Source organism: Protopterus annectens, chromosome 8.part1, assembly GCF_019279795.1.
Source record: "Protopterus annectens isolate FY-2018-M chromosome 8.part1, PAN1.0, whole genome shotgun sequence".
Taxonomy (NCBI): Eukaryota; Metazoa; Chordata; order Ceratodontiformes; family Protopteridae; genus Protopterus; species Protopterus annectens.
The window spans coordinates 208,387,562-208,411,888 of record NC_056742.1 but is presented as its reverse complement, the minus strand read 5'-3'; positions in this window follow the sequence as shown (position 1 = coordinate 208,411,888).

Here is a 24,327-nt window from a genome sequence, read left to right as displayed (position 1 = left end):
CCAAATGATGTGGATATTCTACAAAAGGGCCTTACAGAAACAGATGCCTGGTGCCAGAGCCATGGGCTCAAGCTTAATGCCAAGAAATGTATAGTTATCCCCTTTGGAAAAAAAACATGTACCCATGAACTACCACATGGGTGGTAGGACACTAAACATTGAAAGTGTGATGAGAGACTTAGGGACACAAGTGGACAGTGGTCTCACTTTCGATAACCACATTGCCACAACAGTCAGGAAATCCTTCTATGTGGCACACCTCATCACTAACGGCTTTTCATCCAGAAAAAAAGAGGTCATTGTTCCACTGTACTCATCCCTCATTAGACCCATTATAGAGTATAATACCCCATTTGGTATGTACCTCGCAAAACATCTGCAACAGCTGGAAAGGCCACAGAAATACCTCACTAAAAGAGTCACAGGCCTAAAGCAGATGCCATATGCTGACCATCTAAAAAAACTCCAGCTATACTCTGTGGCATATCGTCTACTCACAGGCGATCTCTGCTTAACATACAAGGCCATGTCAAACCCTGAGCTGTTGGACATGTTCCACTTAAAGAAATCTCAATTCATCAGAGCCACACACTCCAGGGATCTAAATCTTATCATCACAATGAACAAAACATGCTGGAGGAATAGGTTCCTGACCCAGAAACTCCCCATACTCTGGAATAGACTGCCCATACATGTCAAGCAGAGCGCCTCATTGGCCCGCTTCAAAAGGAACCTTGATGATTGGATGGGAGATAGGAAGTTCACCCCGGGGATCATGTCAGTCGCCCTGCTAGACAGGGGCTCAGAGAAGTAAATATTGTGGGAAGAAATTTCCAGGGAATTGTTATGGCTAGGCTTGCATAGGCCTTAGGGCCGATAGCCTAGTACCAACCTATGAACCTATGAACCTACGAACAAGCCCCTGCCAAGTAGAACAGAAAAAAGTGTAAATAAATGAGCAAAACCACTCATAGGTGTCCACATATCTCCAACAACAGTCCCCATGTGTTCAACAGCAACAATACATTGAAATAAAATAAAGAAACCCTTATATTCAATTTTTTTAAAACTCAAAGTACAGCTAACCGTAGGTGCGCAGGTTTGCTCATCGCTTAGCTATGGTTAAAGCAGCTGAAAAGGCTGAAGTGGATAACAAGGAATATATATGCAAATGAAGCAGAACAGCAATAGTGGAGTGGTTAGAGCATCCGCCTAATGAACAGGTGTTCCCGGTTCGAATATCACTGCAAAACAAATAATTTTCCATGGGAAATCTGTATATGAACATAATTTTACATCGTTTTGCTGTATAACATACATAAAAACATTTAAATGTGAACTGGAGTACTGCATGAAATGCACATGTGGTGTCAGTGTCATAATGAATAAGGCACAAGTAAGCAGGTCTAAGCACAAATAAGCAGCAATAAGTGTGTCAACATGCGTTTGTGTGGGAGTAAGCATTTCCCACACAGGTTAAGTAAAGTAGAAGCTAACTGAGTGTAAGAAACTGTAACTTGAGGTTAACAGAGGTTACCATCATGCAAACCCGTGCAAATCCACTTACAACCTCTTTAAAGTGCCTTAATCACTCTGGATCCAACGGCCCATGTTCTGCCCAGCAACAAAATAAACTGCCTCTGGAAGGCTCAAACCCAGGACCCTGTACGTTTTAGCCACAGTAGTTAACCTCTAAGCCATTATAGCAATAGACATGCATGAGGTATCAGCAAACAAATTCTCACCACAGGAAATCAAACCAAACATGTGAACCAAATGTATGTACAGTGTGAAGTGGTATAACCTGCTACATAACATAAATATGTGAACTGGAGTACTGCAGTAAGGCCAGATGTGAGGTGTTATTGCAATAAAGTGTTGAAGTTCCCAGGACAGCATATAGCATATGTACACATGAATCAAGGATACAAGACACATATATAACATGTAATGAGAAAGACATCAATGCCAAAAGGCAAATACCATGCAAATCAAATATTAAGCACTGCTAAGCATTGCACAGCACTGAAACACAGACTACTGGTAGGATACTACCAGTGGGAGAAACAGTGGCAACCTGCAAAGTCAAATCCAAAGCAAACAGATGTTTGTCTCTAGCGTGACGACCCCAAACATACTGCTAAAAAGAGTCCTTGGGGTAACATACCATGCCTTACAGGTAAGCAAAGAAGGATATGTATGTTCGCGGACTTAATGTGTGGGAACCCTGAAGAACCATGGGGTGAGACAACTTACATGATGGGTCCCGAGAAGTGGAGAGTGGACAATGTGTAGTGGTGTGGTGAGATTCGGATGGAACCTCTAGGAAGGATGATTGATGTGGAGGAGGGAGGGGGTAGAGGGAATGATGGATAAAACAGTATGGGCCGAGGCATGCCAGGGTTAAACGGATCCATTCTAATGGGACCGCCATGGATGTAAGTGAGAAAGGAGGAGGAGAAACAGGAAGGTAACCGAGACATACCATTTCCCATGGCAAAGCACGTAATGAGTAATATGTATGTTGCATAACCCATGGAATAACATATATATATATATATATATATATATATATATATATATATATATATATATATATATATACATATATGATCGAGAATACTGCAGGAAATGCACATGTGAGGTGTCAGAATCATTATGCATAAAGCATTAGTTAGGTTAAGCAGCAAGAAGCAGTAGTAAGCATATGTCAGCACTAGTAAGTGAGATTAAGGCCATACATCCCATACATCCACATGGTTTTAGATATATATACAGCAATATGTGTATATATATATATATATATATATATATATATATATATATATATATATGTATACAGACATATATATATATAAGTACATATATATATATATATATATATATATATGTGTGTGTGTGTGTGTGTGTGTGTGTGTGTGTGTGCATAGATATACACAGATATGTAGCTATGATAGGAAACAGCACACAAGAATGACATATGTTCACAGGCTATGACAATGGAAGTGAGGGGCCCAAGCAACAAACATGTGACACGTAGCAAGACCCCCCCCCAGCCAGACAGAGGAAACATACACACAAACTCACAAACAATGTAAATAGTCCACTGCTTCCCAGACCACAGCCAGGATACAATTGGGGGAGGGGGGACACAGTGGACCCATGAAATCTAATCTTGGAACACAGACAGGAATGTCCCTTGCAGGATGCCCCAAAAATTGTCATAATATGGGAGGAAGCCAGTGCGATGACCTTTCAAGGCGGGGTGTGTACATACCCAGAATACAAGGGTGGGGAAACCTGATGACCCATGGGTCGAGACAATGTACGAGATGGGTCCCGTGAAGTGGAGGGTGGACAGCGTGTAGTGGTGTGTTCAGTCCTGACCTGCACCCAGAGTAAGGATGAGTGCTGTAGAGGAGGTGCTGGTGGGGGAACTATGGGTAGCTGGTTATGGGTCTAGGTGTGCAGGCGTTGGCTGTAGTGGGTCTATATGGACAGCCCCAGGGATGTAAGCAAAAGTGTTCATTGGGCAGAGGCATCGTCCAACAAGCAGCCACATCTGCTATGAGTCCCACTGCAGCAAAGTCTAATCTACATGGCTAAGAAAGGAATAACCAGATGTAGATGTATATCTGTCAAGGTACATGTGTGTATATCTACCCATAGCTACATGGAGATATACCTCTCCCACTCCGTAGTACAAATGTATACATACAGAGACAGAATACATATAAATACCCACATATAGATATATACATATGCAGACACCCATACACCCATATGTCATTAGTTATATATATATATATATATATATATATATATATATATATATATATATATATATATAAATATATACATGTATACATACATATACAGATATATCTGTATATAGTAATGTAGATATCTATCTATATATATATATATATATATATATATATATATATATATATATACACACACACACATATATATATATATATATATATATATATATATATATAGATATATATATATATATATGGGTCTACCTGACATGGTCGACAGTTCATATGGTCGACAGTCATTTGGTCGACAATGCATTTGGTCGACAAGCAAATTTGACCCCTTCCCCAATGTTGTGCAACCCTGGAGTTGATATATATAGTTGGGGGGGGTATGGGGGGCACAGCCCCCCCACATTGAGGGGTGTGTGGGGCGAAGCCCACCACCTAAAATGCTTGTCAATCAAATGAACTGTCAACCAAATAAACTGTTGACCATATGAACTGTCGACCATGTCAGGTAGACCCATATATATATATATATATATATATATATATATATATATATATATATATATATGTGTGTGTGTGTGTGTGTGTGTGTGTGTGTGTGTGTGTGTGTGTGTGTCTGTGTGTGTAAATATGCACATGTATATAGCTAGGATATGCTACAGCAGTTATGAATTACATATGTTCACAGGCAGTGCAAATGGGGGTGAAGGGTCCAATCAACAAACGTGTCACACGTAGCATCAACCCTCCCCCCAGGTAGACCGGTGAAACATACAGACACACAATAAAAGTAAACACACCACTGCTTCCCGGACTACAGGCAGGATACTACCAGTGGGAGAGACCCACCAAGTCTAATCTTAAAACAAAGACATGCATGTCTCTTGTGGGACACCCAAAAATTCAAACATTTTTGGACTTCCTGCCATTACACCGATGTCGAACGGCAGGCCATGCATGTTCCTAATGTACAAGGTAGGGAAAGCCTGATGATCCATGGGGCGAGACAACATACGTGATGGGTCCAGAGAAGAGAGGAGTGGGTACAGTGTACTCGTGTGGCCAGACCCGACCTGCACCCGGAGTAAGGAAGAGTGCCAAAGAGGATGTGCGGTTTGGGAATTATGGGCATAGCTGAGCAGGTGTTGGCTAGAGTGGGTCTATGTGGACTGCCACAGGGATATAAGCAATAGTGTGTATTGGGCAGGGCCACACCCAACAGACAGCCAATCCCGCTACGAGTCTCACTGCAGCACAGTCTATTGTACATGGCAAAGAACAGAATAACCAGATGTCGATGTACAACTGTAGAAGTGTGTGTGTGTGTATATATACCCATACCTACATGGAATGAGACCTCCCACTCCCCATAGTACAAATGCGTACATACAGAGACAGAATATAATTAAATACCCACATATAGATATATACATATGCAGGCACCCATACTTCCATATGTCATTAGACATATATATATATATATATATATATATATATATATATATATATATATATACAGCAATATATATATATATATATATATATATATATATATATATATATATATATATATATATATATATATATATATATATATATAATGTATATAGATATGTAGAAATATATATGTATATATGTGTGTAGACATACACATGTATATATATATATATATATATATATATATATATATATATATATATATAGCTAGGATATTAATTGAATTATGTATTTAAATTACATCTGTTAACCGGGTAAGTCTGGCTGAGCTTTTGGCCCATTTACAGCAGAGACCCAGGGAGAAAAGCTCCTCAGGACTAGAAAACAATTTCTTAAATAGTAGTATACAGCAGATATATATATATATATATATATATATATATATATATATATATATATATATATATATATATATATAGATATGATACACTAGTTAAGGATCACATATGTTCACATGCCATGCCAATGGGGGTGAGGGGTCCAGTCAATAAACGTGTAACACATAGCATCAACCCCCCACCTAGACAGATGAAACATACAAACACAGGATACAGGTAAACACACCACTGCTTCCCAGACCACAGACAGGACACTACCAGTGGGAGTAACCTGTCAAGTCTAATCTTGAAACAAAGACATCAATGTCCCTTGTGGGACACCCCAAAAATTAATGATCATCTGAGTCAGTCCCTGTAACCCAGGCTGTGTACGTACATGGACCAGTAGGTTGGGCAAGCCTGATTACCCATGGGTCGAGACAACATACAACATGAGTCCCTACACGTGGAGAGTGGGCAGTGTGTAGTGATGTGGTTAGACCCCACATGCACCCACAGTAAGGATGAGTGCTGTTGAGGAGGGGCAGGTGGGGGAATTATGAGTATGCAAGTATGGGCCTAAGCGTGCAGTGTTGGCTGGTGCAGTTGTATTCGGACCGCCCTGGGGATGTAAGTATTATTGCGAATTGGGCAGAGCTTCTGCCCATACCTCTCAACCTCTAAGAGCAAAACCACTGTTCAGAACTTAAACCGTTGGGGGGACAAATAGGGACAGAAAACACATATTCCACTTACAACCTTAGAAAGCTAATAGAATAAAAGGTTATGCATTAGCATGACTTGTCTGAAGGATGTGGATTCTTAAACCCAAATACTTGTCTGTATTTAAAGACATCAGTTCCCAGGTATTTGCCAGACAGGTGCAGCTTGTAAGAGGAACACACCAATATTATGTAGCAAACTCTGGACAGGCTGTGGAGTCTATACAGTCAAAAGGCATACTTTTTACCTAATGGGCAGCCAATCCCGATATGGGTCCCACTGCAGCACAGTCCAGTTTACATGGCAAAGTACTGTATAACCATATGTGTTGTTGCATAACCCACTACACAACACCTATGAACACATGGTCAGAACACCCCACTTTAGGCATGTAAGCTGATGTAATAGGCATCACCAGGTATTATTGTAGTCCTCACCCCCACCCAGGGGGTGTGAGTGTCCAACGCATATGTGCATATGCACAGCTGTTGTCGTAGACAACATGGCCAGCTTTGGACCTTCCCTGCAGCCATCCCTGGATAATTCCCCTAGTTACACCTCCCTTTGTGCCCCATGCACACCATGTACCTATCAGTCCCTGTTCCATTTCTATTAATGTCTACGGTCACACGTAGGTGACACCCTCTTCCCCCACTATATTGCCAGTATCTGGAACCTCAACCCACATGTAGTATACAGCTGTCCCACAGGACACATGTAACTAACACATGAAGGAACACCACAAGCACACTTGGACCAACACAGGCTTACCACCTTGCGAAACCCTCCCCCCCACCTCACACCCTATACCACTACATCAACTAGTGATACTGACACCTCTTGTCCTGCTTCGCATACAAATCCCAATATCCAACAAACCTTCCCTATTGCTCCCCATCCAATTATACCTACAGGCTACTATAAAGTTACAATGTCACCCCCACTACCTACCTACCTACTCCTTAGCTATTCCCCTCTACAGTACCACACACAGGTATGGAATAACTACACCTACCCCAAATACCTGCATGTAACCTATCCAGACCTGTAAAACAGGAATCCAACCTCACCATAAACTGACCTTTGTCAACAGTCATACCTGACATAAACCTGACCTAAGCATGGATAATACCTACATTTTAAAGTAAACTAAGCATGATAAATGGGGGACATAGATATGTTATGTGTGTTACCCTCTATGACTGTGAACACCCCAGTATTAATTGGAATAAGTAGCTGGGGTCAATATGGAGCTCTACACCCCGGCCACCACTGAAAATGGACAAGCATACAGTCCAATTGTCCAAGTTGACAGATGTGAACAAAATGCATGATGTTGCACGTGTGTATGCGGGAGCAAGCGGGAGTAAGCCTGTTTGGTCACCGGTATGCGAGTACCACACTGGTGAAGCAATGTAGAGGCTAACTCAGTGCAAGATGCCACAACCAGAGGTCAATAATGCTGTGCTTCGTGCAAACTAGCGCATACCCACCTACAAATGTTCTACAATGCCTTAGTCACTCTGTAGCCAACAACTGTCATTGTGGCCATTAACAAAATAATCTGCACTGCCAGGTTGGAAACCCCTGACCCTGTACACTATAGAAGACGTGAGTTCCACTACGCCAAGGTGGATACACATTCAGCTCATGTGATCACAAACACATCATCCAGAACAGGCATCCAACAGTATAGGAAATGTATATAGGTGTGTAGATTAATACCAGAACATGTGTCCATTGCTCAACCACATCATTATGAGCAGTCTATGTGCAGCACAGAACAGTGCCTGTCCAATCATACTATGAGAACAGTAATCCTGCATAATACCAAAGGGAATAATGATATACAGTGCACACCGTGGGGGCGTGTGAGCATGCTTCATGCACAGTATGTCACACCTGGGGGGTTGGTTCCGTGGAACTGGGAAATGAGGCTGGCCAGGTGTGTGACCAAATCGTTTCTACACAATACCCTGGCAGGATGCTACCAGTGAGACAAACACTGTAGACCAGCTAGGTCTACTCTTGACACAACAACAGGTCCATCCCTGGCGGGATGACCCAACAGTTGTGGGTCACATCAATGTCACCACCAGTATCGGAGGATCAAGGGAAGGCTGGTACATACATGGACTAAACTAGGAAATAAGATCCATGACCAGTCAGCACAGGAACACAGAATAATTTAATTAAAGCACTTTTCGGCTCGCAATAAGACAGCCTTCTTCAGAATACAAAATACAAATACATCTTATTCCTTTTATACAATAAAAGGCGCCAAAATTAATCAATCATTTAATTAATTAAATAATTACTTAATCATACTAAAAACACGATCTTTAAGCCTAAGAGTATGTTACTAAAAAAGATGCACCATGACATTGAAACAATGGGTCTCTATGGAAATAACAGTAACTTCCATCCATTTTATCAAAAGACTTCATTTAAACCCCTAAAAATACAGGTGTATATTAATTTATTCAATTAGACCAAAAACCACTAGATACCTCTAATTATAAATGTTAAAAAATAAAATAAAATAAAATAAATGTGAAGTTCATAACTTGACTAAGTTAGAGATTGTCAAAAAATAAAGCCCAGTAGAATAACCAAAGAAATAATCAAATTCAACAATATATATAAAATCGTAAAATCTAAATATGTTTCTCATAAAATTCCAAGAAACTTCATAAGGACAAAATGGTTCACAAATAATTAACTGTATTTATTAAATTTGTTCAAATTATTTTTAAATTATTTATGTAATGTAATATATATAAAAAATAATTAAATTTAATCTTACTTTTAATTATCTCACCAAGCTTCTTAACTTTAATAAGACACCTATTGATGAAGCTTCATTGAGACCTGGATAGTTGCTAGCATTTAATTTAATTTGCCATTTTAATTCAAGTTCCAGCAATTTTAACGAATAAGGGCCCCCTCTAGGGTTGATTTTTAATCTATCAATGATCAAAAATTTAAATGTATGGTCAGGGAAACACATAATATGTTTGGCTAATGCATTGTCTGCCTTCTGGTGGGTAACAGCATAGATGTGTTCATACACCCTATCTCTGAGTCTACGCTCAGTTTTGCCCACATAGAAGGTGGCACATAGTGAACATTTAGCCAGATAAATTATGCCTTTAGAATTACAATTAAATTTGTCACTTAATTTATATAATACATTGTCTAAAGTAAATGTGCTGCTAACCAAAACATGTTTGCACATACTACATGACTCACATTTAAACATCCCTGTTGACTTTCTCAGCGAGTCAGACTGAAATCTCAAAGAGTCCTTCAAATTCAAACCACGCCTAAATGTGACACTAGGTTTATGACCTAATTTATTTATTAAAAATGTGTTGTTTTTTAACAAATTCTAATTTTTGTTCAAGATGTTAATACATTCAGGACTCAATTTGGTATATGTGGTGGTAAATGACACAACTCTATTTCTATCAATCTTGGAAATATTAGACGGACTTTCAAGGTTTGTATCGGTGTTTAAACTATGGTCGGACAAGTGGCCAATTTCAACGTCCTTTAAACCAACAATGTTGTGTTTCAAATGAACCTGGTCAACACATTCTCTCTCCAAGTTGTCTAATAGGCTTTGAGGGCTTGAACTTTGTATAGCCAATAAAGGCCTGAAATGGTTAGTTTCCCTTTTAAATTTGACCTCGGCTATAATTTCGTCAATGAGCTCAACCGGGTACTCCCTCTTCAAGAAAGCTGATTTTAGAAACAAACATTCCTCGTCAAACTCTTTATTGAGAGTTACAATCCAGGCCGCTCTAACTAATTGCCCTTTAATAACAGCCTTCTTTTGGTGAAATGGGTGACAACTTGGAAAGTGAAGGAAAGAGTTGGAATATGTTTTTTTACGATAAACTCTTGAAACATAGCAATTTAAATCCAAGCTTTTAGATAACATAATGTCCAAATAGGGAATAGCAAGATGGTCGAAGATGTAAGTAAACTCAAGGAAATCAGTAGACTCGTTAAGAAAGTCAACTATATGGGATGCAGTTTGGTCATTACCTCTGATCAACATAAAGATGTCATCCAGAAATCTAGTATAGAAAACAACTGATTCCTTATATAAATTAGATTTAAAGACCAAGTCAGATTCCCAAAAGGCCATTACTAGGTTAGCTACGCTAGCTCCACACGGTGAGCCCATAGCTATTCCTATTTTCTGTTTGTAAAATAGAGACTCAAACATGAAAAAGTTATAAGAAAGGACGAGGTCTAAAAGTTCAGACACTAAGTAAATTTCCTTTTTTGGAAGTTGGTATTTGTACATCATAAGTGTAACCCATTCAATAGCAGTGTCATGGGGAATACAGGTGTACAAGTCCTTTACATCCACTGTTAAAAAATTAGAGTCTCTTTCAAATTTCAGTTTGTTGATCTCACCCAAGAAAGACCAGGAATCTTTACAGATTTGTTTTTCTTGAATAACTATTTTCTGTAGTGTGACATCTATTACTTTGGCACATACATATAATGGTGACCCCCTGCCATCCACCAATGGTCTCATAGGTGGTTCATGCAGATCTTTGTGAATCTTTGGAATTCCAAAGAAACTAGGGTAGACAGGAAATGAAGTGGTTAGATAATTTAAGAGTTCACTGTCAATGTGTCCCTCAATGAATAAATCATTAATACAAGATTTAACTAACCCATAAGCAGAGTTTACCTCCGACCTAGAACTAATGGCATAAGCATCACCTTTGAGTAAAGAACTCATTATGTGATTATAGTCATCAATGTCAAAAATAACCATACCACCCCCTTATCTGGTTTACATAATCTAATTTTCTGTGAGTGAACAAGTTTGATTAGATCCAGTTCATCCTGGTTACTGGATATTTTCCTTTTTACATTAGCCAGGAATCTCAAATCTAACTCACAGACATTCTCAAAAGTTTGTATAACAGGGTGAAGTGGTGGATTAAATGTACTAGGTATCAGGGGCGGCTCGTGGCATCGGGCTGCCGGACTGCAGCCCCCTCAAAATAAAAAATAGAAAGAAAAATAAAAAAAAAATGTTTTTTGAATTTTCGCGGACTTCGCGCATGCGCAGTAGTCCCGACTACTGTTGGTCTATGTGCATGCGCATGCTCAAGGCAGTCCGGCAGTCCCCATAGGGGGACACAAGGAGACGTCTGTGCACTTTTAAAGTGCACAGACTCGCTAGGATTATGGGTCGCGTCCGGACTGCAAGAGTAGCAGTCAGGACAGTCTCATCATCGGGAAGGAGCATTGGGATCTCGTTGGGCTTTCCTTGGGATCTCACAGGTCTTTGGAGTATTGCGCGGGAAGGATGTATGTTAGCTGGATATATTCAGGTAAGTGTATGGTGCTTTTTACCTTTATTTTACAATGTTTATACTGGATTGTGTGTGTATGGTGCTTATGCTTTACTGGAGTGAGTTTGTGTATGGTGCTTATGCTTTACATGTGTGTGTGTGTGTGTGTGTGTGTGTAAATGCCCCAGGTGCTTATGGTGGTGTGGTAGGGAATACCTCAGGCTTGAACCCTGTACTCTGTATGCAGGTGTTAAAGACTTGAGTTCCCTACCCACCACCATTTGTAAAAAAATTGCAGATTTTTGCCTCATATTCAATCTGATCTGTTCCTCATAATATCTGTGGTTTGTAAATGTTGCAATGCTTGATATTTGATGGTGTAGTAGTAGCATTGTTGCCTCACAGCTGTAGGTTCTTGGGTTTGATTCTTGGCCGGGGTTCCTTCTTTGTGGGGTCTGTATCTTCTCCCTGTGTTTGTGTGGGTTTGCTTTTGTGTCCTCCCATGTTACAAAGACATGTCTGCATTATTTCTTCCTAGGCCTCTGCTGAAAATTGTTTATTTGTTCCAAGTCAGACTGTCCTGATTAAAAAATGTTAAATAAAATTGACAGGCATTTGAATTTCAGACTTAAGGGTTTCTGAATGTTGAATTCCTTGCATATTTGATGGTGCAGTGGTAGTATTGTTGCCTTACAGTTATAGTTTTTCTGGTTTGATTCTTGGTTGGGGTCGCTTCTTTGTGGAGTCTGCATCTCCTCCATGTGTTTGTGTGGATTTGCTCTGGTGCCCTGCCATTTCACAAAGACGTGTCTGCGGTTTTAATCCCTGCTGAAAATTGGTTTTGTTCTGTCCGCAGTAAAATTGACAGGCATTTGAATTTCAGACTTCAGGTTTCTGAATGTTTAATTCCTTGCATAATTGATGGTGCAGTGGTAGTATTGTTGCCTCACAGCTGTAGGTTTTCTGGTTTGATTCTTGGTTGGGGTGGCTTCTGTGTGGAGTCTGCATTTCCTGCCTGTGTTTGTGTGGATTTGCTCTGGTGCCCTGCCATTTTACAAAGACGTGTCTGCAGTTTTAATCCCTGCGTCTCTGCTGAAAATTGTTTTTGTTCTGTCCGCAGTAAAATTGACAGGCATTTGAATTTCAGACTTCAGGTTTCTGAATGTTCAATTCCTTGCATAATTGATGGTGCAGTGGTAGTATTGTTGCCTCACAACTATAGGTTTTCTGGTTTGATTCTTGGTTGGGCTGGCTTCTGTCTGCATCTCCTCCCTGTATTTGTGTGGATTTGCTCTGGTGCCCTGCCATTTTACAAAGACGTGTCTGCAGTATTAATCCCTGCATCTCTGCTGAAAATTGTTTTTGTTCTGTCCGCAGTAAAATTGACCGGCATTTGAATTTCCAACTTCATGTTCTTCAGAATACATAGTAGCACAACCTTTTTTTTAGCAATTTTCTAAGTTTATAAGATGAATATTTTAAATTTGTCCCTATATTTGGGACTGTATTCCCCCATTATTGGCTTCGTCCAGGTTTTTGTGCTAAGGTTGACAGCTATGGCAAGAACTGAATTCACTAAATATGTTTGAGGGCTGTATTCCCTCATTACTGGGTTTGTCCAGGTGTTTTGTACTAAGAGGTTGACAGCTATGGTGAGAACTGAATTCACTAAATGATAGCCATTTAAGTTTCAGTCTTCCTCTCTTTTACAAAGCAGCTGATGTGGCGTAATGGTATGTTACTCTGACTGCTTTTTGCTCAGGGACCTTGGCAGTCAAATATATGGTGGCAACACAACATTTTATTCTAGCAACTTTCCAAGATTATACAAGCAATGTTTAATGTGTCCCTGTTTTTGAGCTTTTGACCCCCCCCAATACATTTTGGCTTTTTCCAGTTTTCTTGAGCTGAGAAGTTGAGATGCAGTTGAGCATTGAGTAGATTTTACAAGGAGCTGAGAGCTGCAGGGGAATAGAAGTTTAGTGCTTTACTAAGTTAATACTATAGCACAACAGGTTGTGTACTTGCTTTAGATACAGAAGGCTGTGGGTTCTACTCCCACAAGGGGTGGATGCTGCCGTACTGAGAATGTTCTCCTTGGTGAAGATACTAACTATGAGTTCGTTATCAGTTTGTCATCCATTTCCTCTTGCAATATTATTACTAGCTTATCATTTTTTAATGTAATATAGGCAATTTATTCCTGAGGGGCAACAGACACTTTATTTTTCGATGAAACCATGAAATATAAAGGTGATTGCTAGCAGCAACCACTTCATTAGTTACAGATTTCTTTAATGTGGAATTATTTAGATGACTGACTTCAGAGATTGTGCATATTTACTGATAATGGACTGTAGAATTGTGCATATTTACTGATAAAGGTGGACTGTAGAATTGTGCATATTTACTGATAATGGTGGACTGTGGAATTGTGCATATTTACTAATAATGGTGGACTGTAGAATTGTGTATATTTACTAATAATGGTGGACTGTGGAAGTCTGAGTAGACTTTTTTATGATAAATGTTCTCAACTGGGCAGTTTTGCCATTATGGGTGCATATGGTTTGTTTCATTGCTTACTGGAAAAAATGTTCAAAACAAATTTAAAACACCCTCTAACAAGTGTACTGTATTGTACAAGGAATATAATTTTTGTACAATGAGGAAGGTGTATCAAAGAGCACATGTATGTTTCATATGCAAGGAGCCTATGATTCGAAAACATCCCAAAATTAATCTTTATCTGCCACTGGCAAAATGTATTTTCTTTGAATGTGGGTTTCAATGCTGTTTCAATGAATGTGAGTTTCAAGGGCAGAGAAGTTTTAATACTAAATTTTCATTGTGAGACTGCATTGCTTTGTTTAACAGATGACTTAGTGTTTGTGCTGTAAAATACAAAATAAAACTTTCAAATGAAGTCCAACTCATCACAGAAGTAAAGCAGTATGCACATTAGTGTTTATGGTGAATGGAGTGAAATAGCCAAGTATAATGGTTCATTGGAATGGCAGCAGAGGCTCCATTCAACCATTATTTTGTCAGGGGGAGAAGGGCAGCAAACTCAGACAGGCCCAGCTGAACTATACCTCCCAACTGTCCAGATTTTCAAAGAATGAATAGATTTTTGCTTCTTATTTTTGGTTTGTTGTTCATAAAATTTGTAGTTTTAATTCCTAAATGATTTGCCAGAAGTCACTCAATAATAAGTTTCAGACTTCATAACCTTCAGAAAAATGCATGTTAAAGTAAGAGCTGTTCTATCAACTGTCTCAATTTATACAAGAGCAATTTTTAGTACTGTTTATGTGTGCCCCAATATATTTGGCCTTGTTCAGATTTACTGCATTAACAGGTTGAGAGGTACATGCAAATAAATTGCTTTATAGAATTAGGCATAGCCAACCTCTCAACTGTCCCCAATTTTTGGCTCAAAATGTTGCTCTTCCCCCTTATAATCCCTCCGCAAAATAGCAATTTTGGAAGAAAACATGGAGGGTTTACAATTAAGAAATAACTGTAATAATCAAAGTTATAGATTACTTGAAATGCATGTAGATTCTTTTATATTTTGTCAGCTGCTCAAGGTAGCAGTACTAATATTAAAGTGTCCCTTCTTTGACAGGTAGCAGCTGTATTGTGTGTCTATTTTATATTTTTGCATCACATTTTTGGTCCATTTTTCATAAAAGTGTGTTTTTTGGCAAATTAGTGACAAATCACTAAAGACTGAAGTTAGAAAATGACAGACATTTGAGTTTCAGATTTTATACCCTTCAGAAAATTCATACTAATGGAAGACCTATTCTATTATCTTTCTAAGTTTATTAGAGCAATATTTAAAAATTGTCCTTATTGTTGGGCCTTTGTCCCACTTCTGTGTATGGCTTTGTCCAGATTTCTTGCTCTTGAGGTTGAGAGGTATGACAAATGTGTCAGGGCCATCACTGTCAGCCAGAGAGATTTCAAATTGTGACATACTTGTTGCACCCCACTCCCCCATGTAGTGTCTCTGGATGTGTCCAAGCAAGGCAAGGAGTAGTTGTATCTACCTTGGATGGGGAGGCACACTGCATAAGTACTACAGTGGCTTTTCATCTGTCCTTGATTTTGCAGAATGGTCTGGTTTCTGTCATATTTTTGTACTGTTGATTTATGCTTATTACTCAGATTTATGCTTATTACTCAAAGTGCCTGTTGCTCTGTGTTTTTAAGTAGCAATGCTTTAATGACCATAAGGTAAGCTTGTCTGAGATCGTAAGATGCAAGTAAGCTTTAATAAGCATACTGTTAAAGAATTGCCAACATTGAAAGCCTTTCTGTTGTTGCCATGCAGAGAATACTTGACTAGATAATGTATAAGCCTTGGGTATTAAAGGACAGGATTCCATTATTTTAAAAAGCTCATTACACTTGTTGGAGACTTCCAGTCATCTCTACAGACTTTACCCGTAAACTAAACAGAATGCCAATCATGTGTGGTCCATAATCCTTTAAGCAATGTATCTTGAGCTTGTTTCTTGTTTGCTTTTCATTTTTTACTTTTATCATGTTTTCCCCGTGAAACAAGTTGTCAGGCAGCAGGTCTTTTGGGATAAGAGACCTTTTTACAGGTGGGGCATCACATAGATTTCTACTTTCAGCATGTTACTTGGTACTTTAATAAAGCTGAATATATTATAATTAGGACTGCAGTGCAAGGAGAAGTGGTTTGAGTTGAGTGCTTCTGGTTTTTCTTATACCTGATTTTGACTGGCATTCCAGTAATGTATTTAAAAAGTAATTTATTTTTTCATGCCTCACAACCTTTTGTTTCCATCTAGATATTAAGTAAGCTGTCATGCAGCCAATGCATTGAAATATTTTTATTCTTCTACACTTATTTTTGTCTTGATTGGACTTTCATAATGATGGTTTGCCACCCAGGGCAGCGTATTTAATTAAAGTTAGTTTTTTGTGGTTTTGTGCATAGCTCCTCCCCTTTCTGGTTGACCACACCCCTCCCCTTGACCCCACCCATTCAGCTGTCTCCTGCAGCCCCCTGTGATTTGAAGTCACCAGCCGCCACTGCTAGGTATACTATACTCGCCTAGAGAACCTACGTTGTTAGTATTACCCAATAAATATTGAAAATTCAATTTTCTGGTATATTTTTTGAGGTCCATAATCACAGATGTAACGTTAAGTTTAGTATAAGGAACATAAATAGTCCCCTTAGATAATAAATCTACAAGGTCGTTAGACAGTGGACAAGAGGAAAAATTATAAACTTTGAAGTCCTTATTATTGTTAAACATTATAATAGGTTTTAATGGCTCGCCCAGAACCTCAAAGTCATCCATCAGAGCTTCGGGTTCATCCACAGAACCAGAATCAGAATTTGCTTCGTGTGTGTCAAAGGAGGGGGAAACTGGGTGACTTAAAAGTACACTATAACCAGTTGCCTCCTCTATTAAAAATTTTTAGATCTTGTATTAAATTTATGGACATTCCTTTGTTGTTTAGGTCTTGCTCCATTAAACCCTGAATTAGATGGCATACTAGGAGTAACTACAAAATTACAATTGTGTCTCTGATTGGGATTATGATTGTTTTTAACCATGTTCTGAAGTCATACATGGACTAAACGGATGAAGAGCCTGCAGATGCTTGGGTGGGGACAGTATACTGGAGGTGTACCGAGATGTGCAGAGAGGGAAATGTGTGGAGGTGTGGTATAGCAGGGCTAGCAACCAGGGAACGAATGTATGCTGTGTATGTGGAGCTTGGGGGCTGGGGGAAGGGAACATGGATATGTCATTATGGTAGACATATGCAAATGAAGCATAACAGTAATAGTATAATGGCCAGAGCATCCGTCTAATGCACACGCATTCCTGTGTCGAGTCCCACTGCAGCACATCCTATGTTCCATGTGATATCCGTACGTTAACATCGTTGTGCTGTATAACCTACTAAGTAACATTTATATTTGCATAGGAGTACTGCCTTAAATGCACATGTGAAGTGTCATAATGACAAAGGCACTAGTAAGCATGTGTAAGCACATAACAGCAGTAGTACGCATGGATAAGCTGTTGTAAGTGTGTGTACATGTTTTTGCGCAGGGGTAAGCATTGCCTACATAGATTGAGCTAAGTACATGCTAGCTGAGTGTAAGGAAACACAACCCAAGGTTAGCATTGCTTAGCTCTGTGCAAACCCATGCACACCTGCGTACAACCGCTCAAATGTCCCTAACTCACTCTGTATCCGACAACCGGTGTTCTGCCCTGAAACAAATTATACAGCCTCTGGAAGGCCCACACCCGGGACATTGCACTTCATACACTATGTGATTTACCATTAAACCATGGCAGAGGTACATAACCATTCACTTCACATACATATCATCCAGCACAATCAGTCAACAGCACAGGAAATGTAGTAATAACACACCACACAGCCTCTTAATGCATGAATCCCGGACATAGTGTGCCATAATGTGGGTACATATAGGGATATCTGTCATATGTTGCTCTAATACACTTAAAACGTTGCAAGTGACACAGTTATATGTAGTAGAACAGATATATTGATGGAGATGATACGTCTGAAACACGTACATGCCGGCACAAATGACTGACCTCAGTCCTAAGGTCATCCATGTCAAGTGCCCAGAGAATGAGGTACAGGCCACACATATAAGCCGAACATGCATAGACATATGGACAGCTATACATCTGTAAATGCAGAGAGAGAGAGACAGCTATAGGTAGCTATATATGTGTATGTATGACTCACAAATAAGCATATAACAGCAGATTTACATAGATAGGTTAGTATGATCAGTGTATATATCTATACATACATATATATATATATATATATATATATATATATATATATATATATATATGTATATATATATATATATATATATATGTATATATATATATATATATCTACATACATACACAGATATATATGGATACATATACATAGCTAGAGCTATATCAATGTCCAGTTCTATCCCTCTCTATATGGGGGTTTAACATATATACTTATGCAGATATACATAACTATATATATATATATATATATATATATATATATATATATATGTATATACACACACACACACACACACACATATATATATATATATATATATATATATATATATAAATATATATATATATATATATATATATATATATATATATATATATATATATATATATATATACAGATAGACATGTGTATATGATTTCCACATGGGAATGGTCTCCTGACCTGCAGATCATGAACACAGCTAATGGGGGCACAAATGAGGCACACCTGGTAATTACTGCTATGTAACCCCCACAGCCCTAACGGATATGCTGTGCAATCCAATATCCAGCACATGCAGTACTTGACAGCAGGATCCACCACAACACAGCTACAATGCTCCAACAGTAATCCATGCCACCTGTACATGTCAGGTCAATATATGTAACATATCATGCAGATACGCCATTTTACCACAGGGAATGTACTATGTTGAAGGGCTACACATTACAATAGTACGGATATGCACACACATCCATACATTGACAATCATGTGCAGGTACATATATATATATATATATATATATATATATATATATATATATATATATATATATATGTACACACACACACACACACACACACACATATATATATATATATATATATATATATATATATATATATATATATATATATATATATATATATATATATATCTTAGACGTATGGGATATATGGGTACATACACATTTACTCAGACAAAGGATATTAAGAGTCACACATATGTAGAAGTAGTGTGGACGTACTGAGTGCAATGTATATCCCCAACCACAAGCCCTGTAACTGGTACCTGTGACATGTGTTGTGTGGCAACCAGCCCCACAAAGAGAATACTTACATTGCACATATACCCACTCAAAATTCAAAGGACATGACACGACATACAGGTATGTATACACAGACAACCTTTATTTGTGTACCATACAATAATGTATGCCATTACTGACAGCCCATGGATGTTAATGTATATAACCAGTGATGGATGCAAGGCCCACACAAAACAGAAGACGCAGACAGTGCGGATATATAACATACTATGGTGTCCAGGCTAGCCCTTCAATTCGTACAACAGTAGACAAAGAATTTGCCTGCACGAGACGTAACAGTCAACAATTTCTGTTATTCTAAAAGTGTATTAGTTCTGGTTTAAGCACTTGAGCTTCAAGCTAGTTATTTTACATTAAGAAGGTTCGTGGTCTGCACTCTTATGGGAGGAGAGGCTGGCCTCTGCCCTTCTGAGCTGGGAATTTCTGGATAAAGGCTTATAGTGCCTGCATATTTGAACTGTTTCTTACTGAAACTGGTACACCTTGTTTGCTGTAGCATAGACTAGATCCAGCCCTGCTGAATCTAGCTTTGTTTGTATGCTTGTTGTTTGTTTGCTTGTTATTTCCCTGAAACACTAATTCCACCTAAAATGTGGCTTTTCAGCACTTCTGTGGATCCCTAGTGATATTTGCATTACTTACTGTACTTATTTCCCTGTTTCTCTTGAAAGAAAGTTACTGTTTGTCATTTTTGCATTTAAGTTACCTGTAACACATTGCATTTAAGTTACCTGGCACTTGCTCACTAAAGCAATTATATAAGTCAGCACTAAAAAATTAAAAGCACTACACCCTCACAAACTCCCCTTGAGTACCTTGTTCCCCACTGACCCTTTTTTTCAATTATAAAGGAATTCCCAATACTATTCTAGCATGTCCAAAGGTCAGTTGTCAATCTCCTCTCCGGTCCAGCTGGTGAATCTGGGAATCTTGAGGCAGTGTTACAACTGCCTCATGTACACAGACAACTCTCGCCTCCTCCTCCCAACAAATTCCAACACATGCAAGAGATGCAACCATATAGCCAAACTGGAGGCTAAGCTCTCTCAACTCGGTACTGGTGTAACCAGTCAGGAGGAGAAGGAAACCACACTCACTACAATTCCAGTCTCACATAGACCTACCACTACAGCAAACCAAACACATAAACACACAAAAACATACTCGGAGGCTCTAAATAAAAATCTGCCTAAGCAGCAGAAACGTCCAAAGCAGACACCCAAGCAACCGCTACCCCAAAACAAAACACGTCCAACACATAGCTCACAAAGCCAGTGTGCCGAACAGTCACAGCCCTTAAGGCTAAACAACACACCTGATACACTTGTAACAGGTGACTCTATCATCAGGCACACTGACGTCCCACTCACCAGGTTGAACAAGGAGAAGGTCATCATGGTGAGCTGCCTGTCGGGTGCTAGGATCCGCCACATAACACAAGCACTCAGGTCACTCCAAGGCAAGTACAAATATGACTCAGTCATTGTCCATGCTGGTGTGAATGACCTGAGACGTACCTCCCTGGACTACATGAAAAGAGACATAGAGGAGCTCTCTGAGCATGTTGCCCAGGCCGGTATGACCCTGACCTTGAGTAGCATCTTACCCTCACCAAGAATGATGCCACAATATGAAGACAAGATGATCAATTTCAACAATTGGCTTAAGTATTGGTGTCATTCAAAGGGGATCCAATGCCTGTCAGCCTGGGATGACATGCTCGACAAGCCACGATGCTTCGCTAGGGACGGCTTGCACCTGTCACCCCTGGGCTTTCGGATATTGGCAAAGGCTCTTGCTACCCCCATAGTGCCTTTTTTAGGCAAGGCTCAAAAGACAAACCCACCTCCATAGGTATCACAAGAGATAAGAAACTAAGAGTAATGCTACTCAACGCCAGAAGTCTAAACCTCAAGATGCATGCACTCGAAACTCTCACTAGCATGGAGAACATCAATATCTGTGCAGTAACAGAAACCTGGTTCAAGGCTCCCGAGAGCACCCCAGCACTACTAGGTTATAACTCATTCCATGCTTTTCGGCCCCAAAACTTGGACCGAACCACAAAAGGAGGGGGAGTATCAATATTCGTCAAAGATACCCACACCTCCAGGTTGGTGGCACAGCACAAAGCATCAGAGACTATCCATGTGCAACTAACAGTGGGTAAAACTGCCTTCCAGTTTATAGCCTGCTACAGACCACCCTCCCAAACCCAGGAACCCCACTCGGCCTTCCTGAGAACACTGGAAAATATGAAGATCTCTCCAAACACCATTATATTGGGCAACTTCAAAAACCCAAACATAGACTGGGAGCATTACTCTAGCTCCAACACCCTAGCCCAAAGGTTCCTAGAATTTATAAACTCAAATGCTATGGAACAACTTGTTACCACTCCCACAAGATGGGAAAACATACTGGACCTGATCATCACCAACATGGGGACTCTATGCTCCAGAACAGGAGTGTATCCCTCACTGGTAAGATCAGACCATAAACTAATCTCACTGGATATTCACAACCCGACCCCACCCCCCTGCCCAGAAAACCACAGTGAAAAACTTCTCTAAAGCAAATTTCACACTCCTCAAAACCGAGGTGGAATGCTTCAAAGCCCCCGGGCCTGTGGAAAATACGGCCCAGACTGCAGAATCCTTTATAAAAGCATTCTCTGAACACCTTCAGGAATGCATGGATCATGCAATCCCAAATAAAACCAAGACCCAATCCTCCAAAGGCAGACGTCCTGTCTGGTGGACCCCAGCCATAAACAAACTATACAATAGAAGGAGGAAGCTACTACATGATAGAGCAAAATCTCAAAAAGGGAAGGCATCTCTGATCAGTATTAGCAAAAAACTACGGGCACTCATAAAATCGTCCAAGACCAGCTTCGAGAGAAAAATTGCACAGGACACTAAGGATAATCACAAGTCTTTTTTTAGTTATGTTAGGAACCTGGGTAGGAATTCCCAGATATGCTCAGAATTAGTCCAAAATGACAAAAAATATGCCAAACCCACAGACATTGCCAACATCCTAGCTGACAGGTTCAGCACAAACTTCTCCCCCCCTCTCCACCAAAAGGGCAAATATCTATCCCAGCAGAGTGCTGCCCCCCTGACATCTCAGATGCTCAGGTAAGAGCCGCCCTCTCCAAAGCAAAAAACACAGCATCAATGGGACCAGACGGTGTCCCGGGCTGCGTCCTACATGAACTACAAGAAGATCTAAACCCAAACCTAAAACTACTGTTCAATGTCAGCCTTACTACAGGATATGTACCCAAAGAGTGGCGTACAGCAACAGTGGTCCCTTTCCACAAAGGTGGTGCCTCAATAGATCCTGGAAACTATCGCTCCATAAGCCTGACTAGCTTGGTCTGCAAAGCTATGGAAAGGACCATCATGGACCTCATAAATAAAGATATTGGGGACCTACAGACACTGGATCCTACCCAGTTCGGCTTTGTTAAGGGCAGATCCTGCCTCTTAAACCTGGTCGATTTCTTTTAAACAGTCACCAAGGCCATTGACGAGGGGAAGGTGGTCCACACAGCCTACCTGGACCTCGCAAAAGCCTTCGATACAATACCCCACTCGGGCATTATAGATAAGCTCACCAGCTTAAATATAAACCCCTATGTCACTAGATGGGTTGCAAACTAGCTCAAGGACAGAACCCACATGGTTAGAATTGCTGGAGCCATGTCAGCTCCAAATCAGTTACAAGTGGTGTCCCACGAGGCTCAGTTCTGGGACCCCTCTTGTTCGGTATATATTTCTCAGAGGTACAGGCCAACACGGAAGGACTGTGGCTGACCAAGTTCGTAGATGACTGCAAACTAGGTGCCATAATAGAATCTCCAGCCAACATAAGCATCCTCCAAAAGGGCCTCATAGAAACAGACAACTGGTGCCAGAGCCATGGCCTCAAGCTAAACGCCAAAAAGTGTATAATCATCCCCTATGGCAAAAACAAAGTGCCCACAAATTACCACATAGGTGGTAATCCATTAACTACAGAAGAAGAAATTAGGGACCTGGGGACCCAAGTTGATAGCAATCTCTCATTAGACAACCACGTGGCCAAAGTGGTTAGAAAAACATTTTATATAGCCCACCTAATCATGAAGGGATTCACATCTAGATCAGGGGAGGTCATCGTGCCTCTTTACTCATCCCTCATCAGGCCCATAATTGAGTACAATGCCCCTTTTGGGATGTACGTTACCTGACACCTGCAGTAACTGGAAAGACCCCAAAAGTACCTCACCAAGAGGATCAAAGGGCTCAAACAGATTCCATATGCTGCCCGGTTAAAGAAACTCCAGCTCTACTCAGTGGCATACCGCCTGCTCAGAGGCGATCTGTGCCTGACGTATAAAGCCATGTCCAACCCGGAGTTAATGGACATGCTGTACCTCAGAAAATCCAAATCCCATTGAGCTACACGCTCGAGAGACTTGAACCTCAGCACTGAAATAAATATGACATGCTGGAGGGACAGATTCATAACCCAGAGGCTCCCTTCACTCTGGAATAAAATCTCAGTCCAGGTTAGGCAGAGTCCCTCATTGACTCTCTTCAAGAGGAATCTTGATGAGTGGATGGGAGATCGTAGGTTTACCCCGGGTATCACTTCTGTGTCACTGTTAGACAGAGGCACAGTATAATAACCTCAAAAAAGGGCATAGCAAAATTAATTTAAAATGGGTGGGGAAAGCCAAACACACTCTGTCTTGGCTTATAAATGC